This window comes from Equus asinus, chromosome 12, assembly GCF_041296235.1.
Source record: "Equus asinus isolate D_3611 breed Donkey chromosome 12, EquAss-T2T_v2, whole genome shotgun sequence".
NCBI classification, from domain to species: Eukaryota; Metazoa; Chordata; class Mammalia; order Perissodactyla; family Equidae; genus Equus; species Equus asinus.
This window is the reverse complement of record NC_091801.1, coordinates 25,240,777-25,256,772: the sequence shown is the minus strand read 5'-3', so window position 1 is coordinate 25,256,772 and position 15,996 is coordinate 25,240,777. Positions and strand designations below refer to the sequence as shown.

The following is a 15,996-nucleotide window of genomic DNA, read 5'->3' as shown; positions in this document are numbered from 1 at the left end:
GAAATGCAAACGTATATCATTAGTAGATTTATATGGTGTAAGTTTCAAAACATTGATACTTATTAGAGTGTCAAAATTTTGCAATTACTAGTTATTATCACAGCAATTCATGGAACCCTATTTCACTTATTCTGATCATTTAAGAAAGGTTTTGGGAGTTAAGTGTACCATGGTTCTCAGTTTAGTTCTATATAGGCTAGTATTGGCCAAAATGATCTACTAACTTCCAGACTCAGAACACTTACAGGCTAGTGTTAACCAATTGATTAATTGACTACTGAAATGATTTGTCTGCACAGTCAGATTTGAAAGTAAAGCTCTAAAGTTGCAAGGTCACCATATTAATCCATTATGCTATCTGGGTCACTGCTTTTTAGCCTTAATGAGACTCACTCTTGTAATTCAAGCAATGAATTTCGTCTCTGCAAGGATTAGAATTAAAAGCATTGGAGGATGAAGCTCTTAACGTATCTAGAGGTCAAATGTGTTGTATAAGAGGAGTATGGTGGATTTCACTTAATGTTTCCCTGGCAGTTTCAAACTTAAAATAATGGGGAATATTTTGTGGTGCTTATAGAAGCAGCTCAGTTTTTTCACTCTGAGCAGTTTGAGGAGTTCATGCAGGTAGAGGCTTTATAAAACAAGACGGAACAAAGGGAAAAAAGGAAAAAAGAAGCACAGTGAAGGGATATATGGTTAGTTACATTTCGGAACTGAAAAATAAAGTTCATAATGTTGTCTTTCTCTGTTTCATTCAAAAAAAATCCCACATGATGTCAGAATACCTAGTAATTACCTGTCGGCAAATGTTATCATAACATGGAAATAACTGTGAAGGTCAATTAAGTAACTTAGTCATAGGTTTTTTTTTTTCTTTCAGTAATAAAATCATTTTCCACCAATGCTCTCTAGCCATTTTACCAACCTGGTCAGATCTAGTTGAAACTGAAGGGGGGGGTCTACCTGTGTTCTCTGTATTAGGTTGACCGTCTCCACCAGGAGGTCTCTTATTAGTCAATATCACCCCTGTAGACCTCCCGGCCTCCTGCTGCAGCTTCATCTTCAGGCTCAGTTCTATGTATCCTAGACTCTGGCTCTTCTTGGTGAAGGCTTAGGTTGGCCCCACGGTTTTCTACCTGCTGCTTTCCTGGTCTGAATCAACGTTTTCTTCCCATAATTTAACCTGCATTCCTCCAATCCTTCAAAAGTAGCTCGTACTTCTCCTTTTAATGAAATTCCTCATTAAGGAGTTACTACTATTCAATGAAACATGTTAGAGCTGCAAAGGCCCTTAGCGACACTTTGTTAGTCTACAGAAGAGGTAACTCAGGGGCGGGCTACGGTACAAATTTGTTGAATAAATATATAAATCAATATAAATGAACAAATGAATGAATAAAGCCCAGAGAGGTTAAATGACTTTCCCAAACCACAGAGTTGGAGTTAAAATCTGCATCTCTCAGCTCCTGTCTTGTATACTTCCTATTGTATTAAGCAGCTGATTCAATATTTTATATATCTTGTAGAGAGAGTTATAGTTAATTAAAGATAATCGAAAACACCTTGTCAAACGTCGTCTACCCAAATCAATTGTTTTTATCTAGTCCGTTCATGTTGCCTCCACTCACATTTACTAAAATAGTTTTTGTTCCTTCTTAGGTGTTCACATAACTTCTATATGATCTTCCTTCTGAAATAATATTAGCCTTCACAGATATCCTTAAAGTTGTGCATTGACATAAAAACCAGAACCAACGTTTGAAAATACACAGAAGATGCAGTAAATGCTATGTCTCTTTTCAGTCTTCTGCTGTAACGTCCTGAAGTCCTACTGTGTTTGTTCTTAGACTTATCATTTGGAACAGCTCTCTCACTGTGGGCAAAGAGATATGAATGCCCATAATGGGCACTGTCCTACACAGGGCAGCCCTCTCTCCCAACCCTGCACCAAAGAAAGCGCTCACGCACATGTTCAAACACGTATGTTTGTAGGAAGACACACTGTTATAGCTCTGTAAGTTAGAAATGTTTACTAGCAAAATCATACTTGAATAAACTATCTTTCCAAAAGTATTTATCTATTGATATCTTTATTTCTCCTTCACGTAAATCCCAAGTTGCAAAGCACGAACAGTTTGTAACCTATCTGTTTGGGGCCCACTTCCCTTGTTATTCTTTTAGAAATATCACAGTTTTAACATGATATTGCAGATGATGATTTTTAAATTCACTTATATACAGAGTTTCTAGATTTATGACTACACCCAAGGGTCTTCAAAGGCCTAAAGCTATCTCACTTTATAGCTCCTCTCTCCCACCATTTTGTAATCTTTTTGATTGTTTTCCCATGTTAATTAGTGTTGGGGATAGATCTCTGAGTGCTAAAATTTGTATTCCCACCTTTGTACCTTTAGTAGAAGGAGGGAGGCATGGCTAAAGAGGAGTAAAGAATCAATTTCGGTAGGGATAATGAAGTACTCAACAGGGTACCTCTCTTTCAACATGCTCATTATTAGTTCAAAATATTGTGTCACCAATGGTGTTAGGCCAGGCAGACAGCAGCTTTAACACCGAATCAGAGAACAATTTTCCCTGTGCGGAGGGTGGCAAGCACAAATTAGAGAGCATACTCATATCTTTAGCCCTCAGTGCACTTAGAAATCGTCAGATCTTAACACCCATGGTGACATTTCTGAATCAGGAGGAGTATTTTCATTTTACCTTGCTTTCATAGGAGGCAATTCAGTATTAATCGCTGCCTTGTGTGTAATATGGGGAAAATTAAACTGGATGGAGTCTGATTACTGAAAAATAGGAATAATTACTTAGCTCATGAAAGTGAGCAAATGTTTTGATTGCTGGTTTCCTTCTAGAAGGATATTGATTGACTACAGGTCTTAATGTCAAACACAAAACCTCAACTTGCAAAATACTATTTCCTGTTAATCTCAGTATTTTTAACCTAGTCTGAATAATTCACTTAAGTCATGCTTAACAACAACTGGTGTTTTCTCTGATTCTTCTCTACTCCTTCATGACTTCTCTTTTTCCTACAATTTCCCATCCCTAAGTGGTTCCCTAACATTCTGTTTCTGAGTCACGTTTCTTCCACCCTGCTAAGATTTATCACAGTTTTGTTAATCGGGAATGTTCTAAGTTAAAATGTACAGTTTTGACCCAAACCCCAGATCTAACTCAGCAGCTGCTTGCCAGACTCACCACCCGGGCATCACCTCTGCTAGAAACATGAAGAAAGTTCTCTTTCTGAAACCTATTTTGCCTTACGTGTCCCATTTCTGTTGATGACATGTTCATTCACCCTGTCACCTCTACTCAAAATGTTCTAGTAATTTTTGATTCTTTCCTTTTCTATCAAACTGCCGTGAGTTCCATTGAGTCTGCTCCACAATACCCCTTCCACCTCCCCTCCTTTCATTCCCACATTCACTCCTGTATTTCAGGCCTTCATTACCTCTTCACTTGCAACAGCAAAAAAGAATCTTTTCACATCCCCCCTGAAGAGAACTGCAAAATTAATCTTCATGAGCCACAGACTCAAAAACTTCCCGATGATATCTGCCCACCAAATTAAACCCGAGCTCTTCAGCATGCCATTAAGAGTTCCACATAAACCTTATTCCCCATAACTGTCCTTCACACGCTTCATTGTTCAGGCAAACCCAGATAATTGCTGGTCTTTACCTACGTCTCTCTCCCTCCAACATGTGTCTTTGTTTATGCTGCTCTTTCAGTGTTCATTTTCTGAGCATTTGCTGTCTGAAATTTTAAAGAACAGTTAAAACAACCATTCTTTGCTCAGTGATTTGTCGTTTGCACAGGACTTTTACCTAGGGAGCCTTGTAATTCCCTTTGAGGCAGCCCTGGAGGAATGGCTGTTTTGCACAAGTTTATCGAGAATGGAAGCAGTTAAATGATCTCAGATCTCTCTACCAACAAAGATTAATGTAGAAATGAAATATGCTTATTTTACATACTTGTATTCTCCTTACAATTCCATGATGTCATTTCCATATTCACATATCCAAATTCTAAATACATTAGGGTCAAGTTCAAAAGTCAGCTCATCTGTTAAGCTTCCAGAACCTTCTTATTCGGAACTGCCAAAGCACTTTGTACTTTCTTTATGGGACAACAATTTTAAATTCCTTAGTCTAATGTGTACTTCTCTTCTAGACAGTAATCTTGATTAGTAAATGACTAATGCATTTTTCAATCCCTCCTGAGATCTCTTTTAGTTAAACTAGGTATTCCAAGCATTCAAAAAATATTGGCTGAGTCAGTATATAAGTGAAGAAATGAATATTACAAATATTAACTGACTTTAACCAGTTTGATGAGTTTTCTTTTTTCCTATGACATCTAACAATAGTCACAAGGTGAAAAGAAAATTTGAATAATGTCTATTTCCCCTTGTGGCAGAATCCTCAACCTGCACCCTTGGAGACTTATTACACTTTTGTCCTGGGGGACAGGCCTCTCGTATTTAACTGTCCAGCCAAGAAGCTACCTAACAGAGGCAATTTTCTTGCTTCCTTTGTAGCTATGTATGGCCATGTGACCATGTTTTGGCTAGTGGAATGTAAACGAAAGTGCTGTGTGGTACTCCTAGGAAATCTCCTTAAAGGGAAGGGCTCACCCTCCTTTGCTCTTTTCTGCTGGCGAAAATGTGTGTGTGATGATTAGAGCTAAGGAAAATGTCTTGGAGCAAGAGGCAGCACCCTTAGGATGTTGGAGGCACAAGAAAGAAGGAGCTGAAGTGTCCTTCCTTCAGTTCCTTGTCATGTCCTTACCATGGAGCCACCAGACCCTGGACAATCTACTTACTGTGAGAGTCTTTAATGTGAAAAGGAAGGAACGTCCACATGTCTATCTTTTTTAGGGTCGCTGTCACTTTGAGTTTCCTGTTATATGCAGCTGAACTTTATCTTAACAGACACACCTTAATAGATTATAAATTCAAAAAAGCAGGGGTATAATCAATTTTGTTTACCACTGTAACCCTAGTATCTAGCACAGATCTTGGCACATAGTAGCTACTAAATACATATTTCCTGAATTATACTGAGAGGCATTTAGTACATTAGGACTGATGATGCTGGCTTCACATAAATAGTATTACAAATCCGTGATCTTTTGGGAATTACATTTGCCAAATTCTCAGGACTCAAATGTCTCAAAGGTACTTTTTTTTCTTAAAGGTTGGCACCTGAGCTAACATCTGTTGCCAATCTTTTTTTCCCTTCTTCTTCTTCTCCCTAAAACCCCCCACACATAGTTGTAATTCTAGTTGTAGATCCTTCTGGTCACGCTATGTGGGACGCCACCTTGGCGTGGCCAGATGAACGGTGCCATGTCTGTGCCCAGGATCTGAACTGGTGAAACCCTGGGCCACTGAAGCAGAGTACACGAACTTAACCACTTGGCCATGGGGCCAGCCCCTCAAAGGTACTTTCTAAGGTGTGTAGTCTCACTTTGTTCACTTTAAGCTCAGTGAACTTCATTTTTTCTTGGCTTAAAGTCCTGCATGTTGTTGGCATTTTAGCTTTGAATGATTCAAACTCAATCCATTGAAAATGGGTGCTTGATTTCACTTTTTTGAAAATCAGAACAATTTCCTTAAATGTTGCAGATTGCCATTGAGGACTAATATTGTTCTAATTATGGGAGCCCAAAACTGTCAATTAAAATCATGGAGGAGGATTACAATGATGAAGAGAAGATTTCAACTGAGTTCCTTCAAAACCTTTTTCCAATTAATGGAAAGCAAAAGCTCAGGTAAGGTCAATTAAGAAACAAAGCAGGTGCCATATATTCTCCCTTGTGACCTGCCTTATGTAATCCATGCCTTGACGCCAATACCACGCTCCTCACTCCCTTTGCCCAATTGCCTATAGTGTGTGTCCTTCAGATTGAGGACAGCACTCAAGTAGCAAACCTCAGGCACACTATTCCACACATATTTCAGCATGTGTTTGCACTTTATTTTCCTTGGATCTTCTTTGAAAAGGAAAAGAAAAAAAATCCAGGTCGGTCATCTCAAATTATTATTTTAAAAAATGAGTAACATTTTGGCATAACTGTAATATCCCCTTAAAAGAAAAATCCTTAGAACAACATTAGTTGTATTAGTGACTAAATGGTGTTAAAATTGAGCACTCGAATGGCACCAGGACAAATGAAGAGCTGTGTTTCAGTGTTAAAAGCTGTTTGTTTTTCACAATCCTTTCAGAGTCTGTGTTCCTCTTTCAAAATCCGATCCTTCCCAGTCCAACATGCTAGCCTTGAAAGCTATCATTTTCTCTGCCTCTAGCAGACAATCCATATCAAAACAGTTGTACACATAAAACCCTAACGACGTCTTGGCTCTCTGCGCTCTGATCCAGCTGTTTGAGTGAACAGCAGTTGGTGAACAGAGCCTGGAACACGGGGAGCCCCGAGGCCTTCTTCGCTAATGTGGCTCACCAGCTGCTGCTTTCTGTGGTCTTTGCAGGCGAGGCCTGGAAGTCTGCCACTTCCAGCAGGAACAAGAGAACGTGAGGAATCTCTGAAGCCCTTCCATTTACCCCTGTCTGTCAGCATTTGACACCCTTTGCTGTTGAGTGCTTTCCCCAGGGCTATGAGGAGACCCTGCTGGCTGAGGCTGTGACAAGTGCTTACTCTCAGTCCCTTTTATCCACACTATCAAACACTTACCATCCTTAGCATCTAGACAAAAACTTCTGAGCCTGGCTCTTGGAAGTCCATCCAGCCTTGCATGATTAATCAGGCCAGGACGGCTAAGCAGTTCCATTTTTCTTAGGAATAGCACACTCCACGAGGCTATGAGAAGAATGTAAATGTTGATATTACTTAAGTCCCCAATTTGATTACATATTTTTGCCAGGGATTCAATTAATATGTAAATGTATACAGCAGAACAAATGCGTGGGCAAATTTAATAATCAAATTTTATTTATTATTTTCCTAAATGCGTTTCCAAGAGAGAGCTAAATTATTTGCTGTCCAAACAAATTAAATAAATTGTTTCTATGTGATCTCCTTGTGTGATCTATTTATTATTTAAAAATGTGTACTTCAAATAAACTTTAACATTTTTGCTATTAGATATCTGATTTTGAATACTGATAATTAATGTTAAAAGACGGGAAACCTGGAAAATGCATATGCATAGCACAATGTTATACTTTTAAAGATTAGGTAAAATGGGTTTCAAAAGAAAGGGTGAAGATTTTCATGAAAACGTATTTTTATCCTCAGAATTTGGTGAGAATAACTTGATTTCAACTCTAAAGTTCCAAACACAAAATTTTTTTTGAATTCAACATTTGGAATCTATTTTCCTTCCAAAAGACAATATGAACAAATAAGGTTCAGATTTCTTTACAATACACTAAAATGGAATATTTGTAGTTTAGTTAGGATAGTCATTATAAAACTAATTATCACAATGCAGGAACTCTGGAGCACAATTCATTAGACATTAGCCAAATGGACAGACAGCAGTCTCTAGAACTACCGTCCTTGGAGAAGATCAAAGTCACCCGTAAAAACCAACGTTCATGCCCACATGAACCCCCATAATGCCTGACCATCCTCCTCCCTCAAACGTGGCCTCTGTCATGAAGGGGACCCTTATTACTAAAGAGATTTGATGTGTTAGAGGAAAATATTGTTGAAAATTTTAAAAGTCATGGCTAAAAATCACACTGGCTAAAGATAATTTCACCAGTTTTTAATTTCATTAATTAAATTTCTGTATACTCTCCCGGGGTGAACCAAAGATCAGATGCTGAAGAGCAGAAAGCCTCAGAAGGAGGGAGGACCCCCAGCCTCTCAATGTCCTCAGTGTCCTTGCCATGTCCTGCCCTTCTTGATGGAACTCGACTTCTATTTCTGTCACAACCCTTAGATCCAGAAGGAAGCATCTTAGCTGCCATAGTGTATGCATCTGGATTCATTTTTATAAAAAGTCAAAAAAGTAATTTTATACCATTTTATTTGACTTGTTTCTTCCTTTCTCTAGATGAAAGGGAGTGTGCTATAGTGGAGGGAACCGTGCTTATGACATCCTCAAGGTGGCTCTGATTCAAATGAGTTGTCTTCTTTTTAAATTATTTGACCCTCATTTTCCACCTCTGTAAAATAGGGATAACAGTTTTCCAACAATAACTATTTTTATTGAGTCCTACTCTGTGCCAGGCGCTGGTCTAGGTACCATGGAAACGACGGTGAGCAAGCACACAGAAATCCCTGCCCTGATGTGAAACAGACGATACGATGAGTAAGTATTTGATGTAGTTTGTTTGATAATGATAAGTTTTAAAGAGACAAATATGAGAAAAATGTGCTGATCTTAAATGCTTGCTGTAAAGTGCCATTGCGAGGATTAACTAGGATAAAGACTATGACGATGTTTTGTCAAATGTAAACTTACTTGTGTGGTTCTTGCTCACATACACGACCTTTTCTGGAAGATGAGGATGTTCATCTTTTGTTATCATCCCTGAGTCACTTTCCCTGACTGGCTCGAGTTCTCGGGGAGCCACTGACATAATTGTGACCAAGCATTCTGGTAGCCAAAAGCTTGTATCTGTGCAGACCTTCCCTGGGATGAGCTGGGCAGCTTACATCACAGAGCGCAGGTTTCACTGTGACAAAAGTAAATAGCCCAGATAAAGATTGAACTTATAACCCGGATTTTAATAGGTCCTTGATCAAGGCTAATAGGGTAACTGGTGGATACAAAGTTCAAAAAAGTTTGATGCATAAAAAGGTATTCCAGTTCAGAGTATACGGTTCTCTCCCATAAACTCTGTACAGATAATCCCTCCTTTGGATCACGGTGATGGCCAGAAGGTTATGGGGTATAGTGACGCCTTTTAACCACACAGTAGGAAGGATGTTTTTTTACTCAAATTGAGGCCCCCCCCCACTTCTCTGATTGCTTCATGCTGACACCATTTGTCTCCTGCTGTTATTAACTATCAACATCAGTATTACCAAGCTTGACACTGAGTTTCCTCGTGCCCTTGAAAGGGCGCCTCTGCCCAGCCCGAATAAAGAAAACATGCAAATGTACAACAGGCAAGATCGACTCTTAACTGACGAGGAGCATCTCTCATAATTCCAATTAATGGCAAGACACGAGGACTCATGACTAAAAGCTCTGTCTTATCTAAAAAGGTTTGAGGGACCATCTGGTCTACCCTCTGGTTCTCAAAACATCTGAATTAGCATTTCCTACAAAACTACATCTCTGGTAAGGAGTCTGTGAGTCAGCTCTGGGTTACCTGTGATTACAGTCAATGAAGTCATGCCTTTTGCATCTGCACTACAAAGTGTAAGCAGGGCTTTGTTCACGGGGCTATCAGCTCATATTAAGTGTATTCCAACATGCTGATGTCTGTTCACATCTCTGTTTTGATGTGCCCAGAGAAGGGACCGAATAACATGCCTTATTTTCAGAACACTTTCAAAAGATTGTGTGCATTGAAACAAAAAGAATAGATTGGAAGAATTGATGATAAGAAAATGGGGAAATGCTACGAGATATGCCCTACGGGAGTCGTGGCTTGCCTACCAGAACTAGCTCTGTATATTTATAGCGTCACAAGTCAGCTGAAAGGGCTCTTTATACTATATTTAAACGTGAAAATTTAACTGAATTTCATACTTTCCACTGGAATGTTAATGGGATGCTAGTAAAAATGGAGATGTCAAGTGGAATATTGACTTCTTAACATCAGTTCAGAAAAGTGACATTTGAGTTCATTTAGAAGCTCTTAAATCATTAGATACACATGACATTCACTTAAAAGTACATCTCAAGAAGTAAAATTAAAACCTTATATTCTGCTTGGGCCAGATAACTTCCCTACACAGAATATTGGTATGCTTCCAAATTATTGGGGACTTGGAGAAAAGTACCATTTTAAATTAGTATTTTCTTATGGAAATCTTCCAATAATCCTTTTAATAATATATTATAAAACATTAAAATAGCATGAAGGAATAAGATAGGAAAAGGCCAGAAATCCTTTCCTATTGAGTATAGTATTAATAATTTGGTAAAATCAGTCTAGGAAAATTACAATGTCTTTCGGTTCCTTTAAAGTGTCTGACTCTGTAAGTGACCTTAAGCTCCTTTAAAACAATTAAAAAATTCAAATATTTGTGTGCCAAAATTTTACAGCATGTTAGATAATTGGATGAATGTAGTTATACACAGTCTCTATATTTCTGAGTATACCTAATTTAGTTAATATTAACATTACTCACTCATTTATGCTTTTATACACTTTGAGTCACATAAGGTCAAGGTCTCAAAACTAATCATAAAAACTACTGACTCCTATTCATATTAATATAATAACCCTTTCTTTAAAACAATTGCCAATAAATTTCATTATAAAAAGTTATTAAAAGGGTTAAAAACCTATTAAATGTCAAAGAATTTGCCTGACTCAAACTTCTAATAAAGAAAGAGAATAGGCTTTCTTTCTGAATTATTTAAATCTTTACTGACTGTGCATTGAACCATGAAATTAGAAAAGTGTTATTAGAAGTGTTCTCTGGTTTTTATAAAAGTTGGAGCCCAGAATGTATCAAGCCATAGTCTTTAACTAGACTAGTTAAAGCAATAGGTTTTTAATCCCGAATACATGGCTTTTACTGATATAAAGGTCATAATTAAAACTCTATCCTGTAACTTGGTGATAATAAAATTATTAATAAGAAGCACACGTGTTCATTCAGAATATATGAGCTACATGTTATAATTTTAATTTGGACAAACATCTTTGGTTTTTTTGATCTTTCAACATCCACTAACACAGACCCACTCAACCAACAATTAAGTTTTAACAGAGACTAATTTTAAAGCACTGATGTCAAGAATTTGAATTATCTATCATTTACAGGTTTAACATCTACCGAATATATGTGGAAATTAGATAATTATGGTATAAAGAATTAAAAAAGATCATAATCCTGCATGATTATGACCCCGTGTGATGATGGCATAAAATACATCTGAGTATCAATTATAAAAAGTAGCAAATATACCTTTCACATTTTAAATCTATTTCTCCAGGAAACTACACTTAGCACAACCAATTTGAGCTGGGCTATACCTGACCAGCAGGTAACTGAACACAGATCAGTCATTTCAACTGCTCAGTGCCAGCTTTTGGTAATTGTGGTCTTAAGTTCTCTTAACAATATCTAATACTTATTGGTCCCACCTTGTATACCAAGCGCAGTGCCCTATTTAATCCTCACAATAACCAGGTGAGACCACCACACTCATGAGGGACCAAAGGCCCAGAGAGGGTATTCTTCAGTTATTTAATAAGTGGACCAGCTGGAATTTGTTGCAGGCTGCCTGGCCTCAAATCCTATATCATAACCATGACACCTCTGCTACTGACCCCATGTGTGAGCTGATGTTTTCAGATGTTCTTTTAACAAAGGATGGTTGGAAGAGCTTGCTGGGGAAGACACAGCTAGAACCTAGAAAGACTGAATTTAATGCACCGATTCCTTGGGTAGGAAATTCAGTTAGAAATATTTTACTGAACACTTATTCTGTGCCTTGAACTACAAGAGGTGCCAGGGAAAATAAAGACAGGTAAGATCGTTCCTATGCTTGAAGAGTTCACAGTGGAGGGAGACAAACAATAATACAAGGTAGAGAGGATTAATTGCTGTAACTGAATATACACGACTATAGAACTGCAGAGGAAGGAGTGTGACTTCCGAGAAGAGACTAATGGCCGACAGATGGGACTGAAATGTGCAAATGATGCTGCAACCAGGAGTCTGCATTGCATTGAAATTGTGGTGAACATCACTGAGAACTAAGAATGCTTTTTAACATAGAAAGACATTTGAAAAATAGAAATAAGTAGAATTTAACTCTGGAGGCAATATTATTGACACCAGACACACCATCTGATTGTTGGACAGTCATTATACCTACTATATTTCCATAAAAGTCATGATTTGTCTAGGATAATGTGAAATAAAGGTGAACAACAATAAAATAATTATGTGGCTCTTCTACTAAAGTAAAAGATGATTTTAAACCTTAAAAATTCAATATACAATCAAACTATATTTTTTAAAAGGTGATTAAGAGCAGTCTGATAGTTTGATTTCTGTTTGGGAATCAGCATTTGATTGTCCAGTGACTTATCTTCTAAGTCTTAGGATGGCTAGAGACTTAGTCTGTAGTTTCAAGACTATATGTCAGAATATATTCTGAAGCATCAAGTTGTTCCAACTGGAAAAAGCCAAAAACATACAATAACATTTGATGCTACATCAGCAGAGAGACCATTTTATCTGTCCTCAAATAGGGGCCTAAGGATTCAAACATAGCTTAGGTTTTCACATTGGGTCCTAAAAAACATTTATGGGCACACCAGCAGTAGCCATTTCTATCTGGATCTTTACAACATTCATTTCATTAGCTAAAAATGTTGTCACAAATTATTTTTTCACAGAACAACCGACTCAAACATTTTGATCAAAGTCGTTCTTTATATTGCCCCGCTTGTCAATCAGTGCCATTGTTAGTGAAGTACGTTATCCAGAAAGAAAAAAGAAAGACAAAAGCCTGTGTGAGAGGAGATGAGAGGGCACAAATCTTCCTCTGGACCTTGCCTGGACTCATGGATGAATTATGTGAAACCTTCATACCTACTCTTCGAGACAAAAAGGAAAAAATACAAGGGGCATAAAACAGACTCGTGGGGAATGAGCACTGAGTGGACATCGTTTGCTTAAAAAAATAAGTTCCTTTCTCTTTAACGGTAAAAGACTAAATGGATACTTGGTGGGTTTACAAGAGCTGGTCTCAGGAACTTTTAACAGAAAAGGAGAGCTTTCTACACATTACATTTAATTTTTGATGAAGACAACTTTTTCCACCTGCTTAATCACTGAGTGGCATCTCTCACCTGTCCTCCTGAAGATGTGGTGAATGGCTGGGACAGGGGAGCTGTTCACCTTGAAGCACAGTAAAGGAGGACTCTTTTTAGGCCATTGTAAGCTTTTAAAATGGCCTACGAATGGTTCGTCCACAGGAGAGTGATGAATACATGTGTTGATTATAACGATTCTGACCTGGCCCCTGCCCTGACAGAGAGACTGTCTTAGAACAAGAATTCAATTAAATTAGCAGTAGCTCTGAACACTGATGCCCATAATCTGGGTGACATAATTTCAGTAAAATGTCTAAAAATTCTCAGGAAAGCAAGTGTCTTTTTAAGTTTAATTAACTGTCTTGGTGTTTTGATTCTTGTTGAAAATTGTTCTAGAATGCCTTTGCCCACTTTTCTGCCCCAGTTAATGAAAGGTAATATATACTCGTTATCATCTTGAAGATTTCAAGAGAATGAATTTTTCTCTCAGTAATCACTTTGCAGCTTTGTGGCTGTGGGACGTGAACTAATTGTTTGCTGATCTGTGGACACACCCTGCCTAGTAAATGCACTTCTGATCTCTAAAGTGCTGTGTGGCAAAAAGAATAGAAAAGTAAAATAAAATAAAGTAATAGTTAGTTGAGAAGTTTGCTCGGTTGGACTCTTACTATAAAAGAGACTTTAATCTGCTGGAGGAATTTTTTTTTTAAATGGTTGGTGTGTTAGTATTTATTTATTTATTTTTGTTGGGAAAGATTTGCCCTGAGTCAACATCTGTTGTCAATCTTCCTCTCTCTTTTTTTTTCCTCCCCAAAGACCTAGTACATAGTTGTAGGTCCTTCTCTTTCTTCTGTGTGAGCTGCTGCCACAGCATGGCTACTAACAGACGAGTGGTGGGGTTCTGCGCCCAGGAACTGAACCTGGGCCACCAAAGTGGAACACACCAAACTTTAACCACTAGGCCATCAGGGCTGGGTCAGAATTGTTTTTAAATTAGAATACTTAATTTATTATTTTCTTATTTCTCCCTAAATTTTAGTAAGAGCATTGACATATTTTTAATAATAAAAAGCCACTGTCACCTTAAATATAACCTATAAGACTATTTTGAGGCTAAATCCATGTACCAAAATGACCATTTAAACATCAAAATCCCATATTGTAAAAGAATTTACTAGCATTTAGTCATACAGAGATTGTTCTATGAGAAGCTTCACTGACTGACACAGTCACCAAGCACTGGTTTGAAAGGGAAGCCCAACAGGAGGAGACTTCTGGACATTGGAAAGGATGAATTATTTTAGGATTTGCATAATTACTAAGCAGATAAACTCCAAACATTTCAATACCACTGAAATAAAAATATGAGCTTTATTTATTATGAAAATTTAATTACAACACAATAACTGATATGAACAGCTGTTGTATTAGAATTTACTTTTGGATACAGGAACTTTTTATGCTTTCCATTCTTTTCTTTTCTTTTTTTTCCTAAAGATTGGCACCTGAGCTAACAACTGTTGCCAATCCTTTTTTTCTTCTTCTGCTTTTTCTCCCCCAATCCCCCCAGCACATAGTTATATATTTTAGTTGGGGGTCCTTCTACTTGTGCTATGTGGGACACCGCCTGAACATGGCCTGATGAGTAGTGCCATGTCTGCGCCCAGGATCTGAACCAGCGAAACCCTGGGGCGCAGAAGTGGAGTGTGTGAACTTTAACGACTCAGCCACAGGGCCAACCCCTTCATTCTTTTCTTAAGCAGTGACATGAGAGAATCTTAACTTCGGTACATTTTTCCAAAATAACACCCTGCACCCTGAAAAAAATGTTAATTGGCAGAATGGCCATTTAGAATAGAATTAGAATCTTACTAATTGGTCAGTCTTATATATTGATACTTGCAAATCTGCTGTCCCCTTATTCCCTGATAATAAAGTATTTCACATAGCAATGTCAAATCGAGTGGCTTTTAAAAGAATGTTAAATATGTGTGCTACTGCAAGGCAAGATATTTCTTGCAAGTGATGAAAAATGCACTTTGCTCATGGGTAAAATGTAGTTTAATGATATGGAAATAAGTTCACAGTGCCTCTGTATTATATTTACAATTTTGTGTCTAAAACACATTTAATATCTCTAGCATAATTATATGACCACAAGATGACAACTCCAATAAATGGGAAAAATCTCAATTACATTGATCAACTGAAGGAAAAGAGAAAAACTCGCACCATTAAAGTTTAGAGCCTATTATCAGGGAACAAGAAAGAATATCTACCTAGCAGTTTTTAAATTTAAAACCATCTGATCATTTTTCTGCATCTACATTTATAAAAGCTAATAGAATTTTCCAGTTACAATTTATTTTCCGAAGAAAAAAATGCTCTCGGAAAAGAGAGAAGTCAGAACCTTTTAAAAACGCATATTATATTTTATTTTTCCTTTCACAGGCCAGGGGTATTTTAGTTGAAGACTATAAATATTTATATTTGAATATTTTCCTTTTTAAAGATTTTTAAAATTTTTTTTTCCTTTTTCTCCCAAAGCCCCCCAGTACATAGTTGTGTATTTTTTAGTTGTGGGACCTTCCATTTGTGGCATGTGGGATGAGGCCTCAGCATGGCTTGATGAGTGGTGCCATATCCGCACCAAGGATTCGAACCAACGAAACCCTGGGCTGCCAAAGCAGAGGACAGAAATTTAACCACTCAGTCATGGGGCTAGCCCCCATGTTTTCCTTTTTAAATGAAACAGTTAGGGAGATAGCTTTTGGGGGGGCTTATGTGCCTGGACTTCCCCCCCCCAAAACTTTCTTTGGATGCTGACTATGTGTGACACAAATGCAAGTGATGGCCTGGATTTGGTGGGGGTCGAGGGCAGGGTGAGGGGGAGGTAGCGGGATTGGAGGAACTAAAAGGTCAAGGTGAACAAGGGTCTACTCTTCTGTCTCTCAAGGGCAACCTCCTCAGAGAGACTTGCCCTGACAAGCCTATAAAAGCAGAGCCATCCTTCCCAGCCCACGCATCTTTTTCACAGCATAATCACAGA

At 37.9% G+C, this 15,996-nt stretch overlaps 1 protein-coding gene across 6 annotated transcripts in view; it reads right to left on the bottom strand.

The window, feature by feature from the left end:
* TOX (thymocyte selection associated high mobility group box) overlaps positions 1–15,996 on the bottom strand; it is a 291,493-nt gene that overhangs the window by 45,237 nt on the left and 230,260 nt on the right. The window lies entirely within an intron of this gene.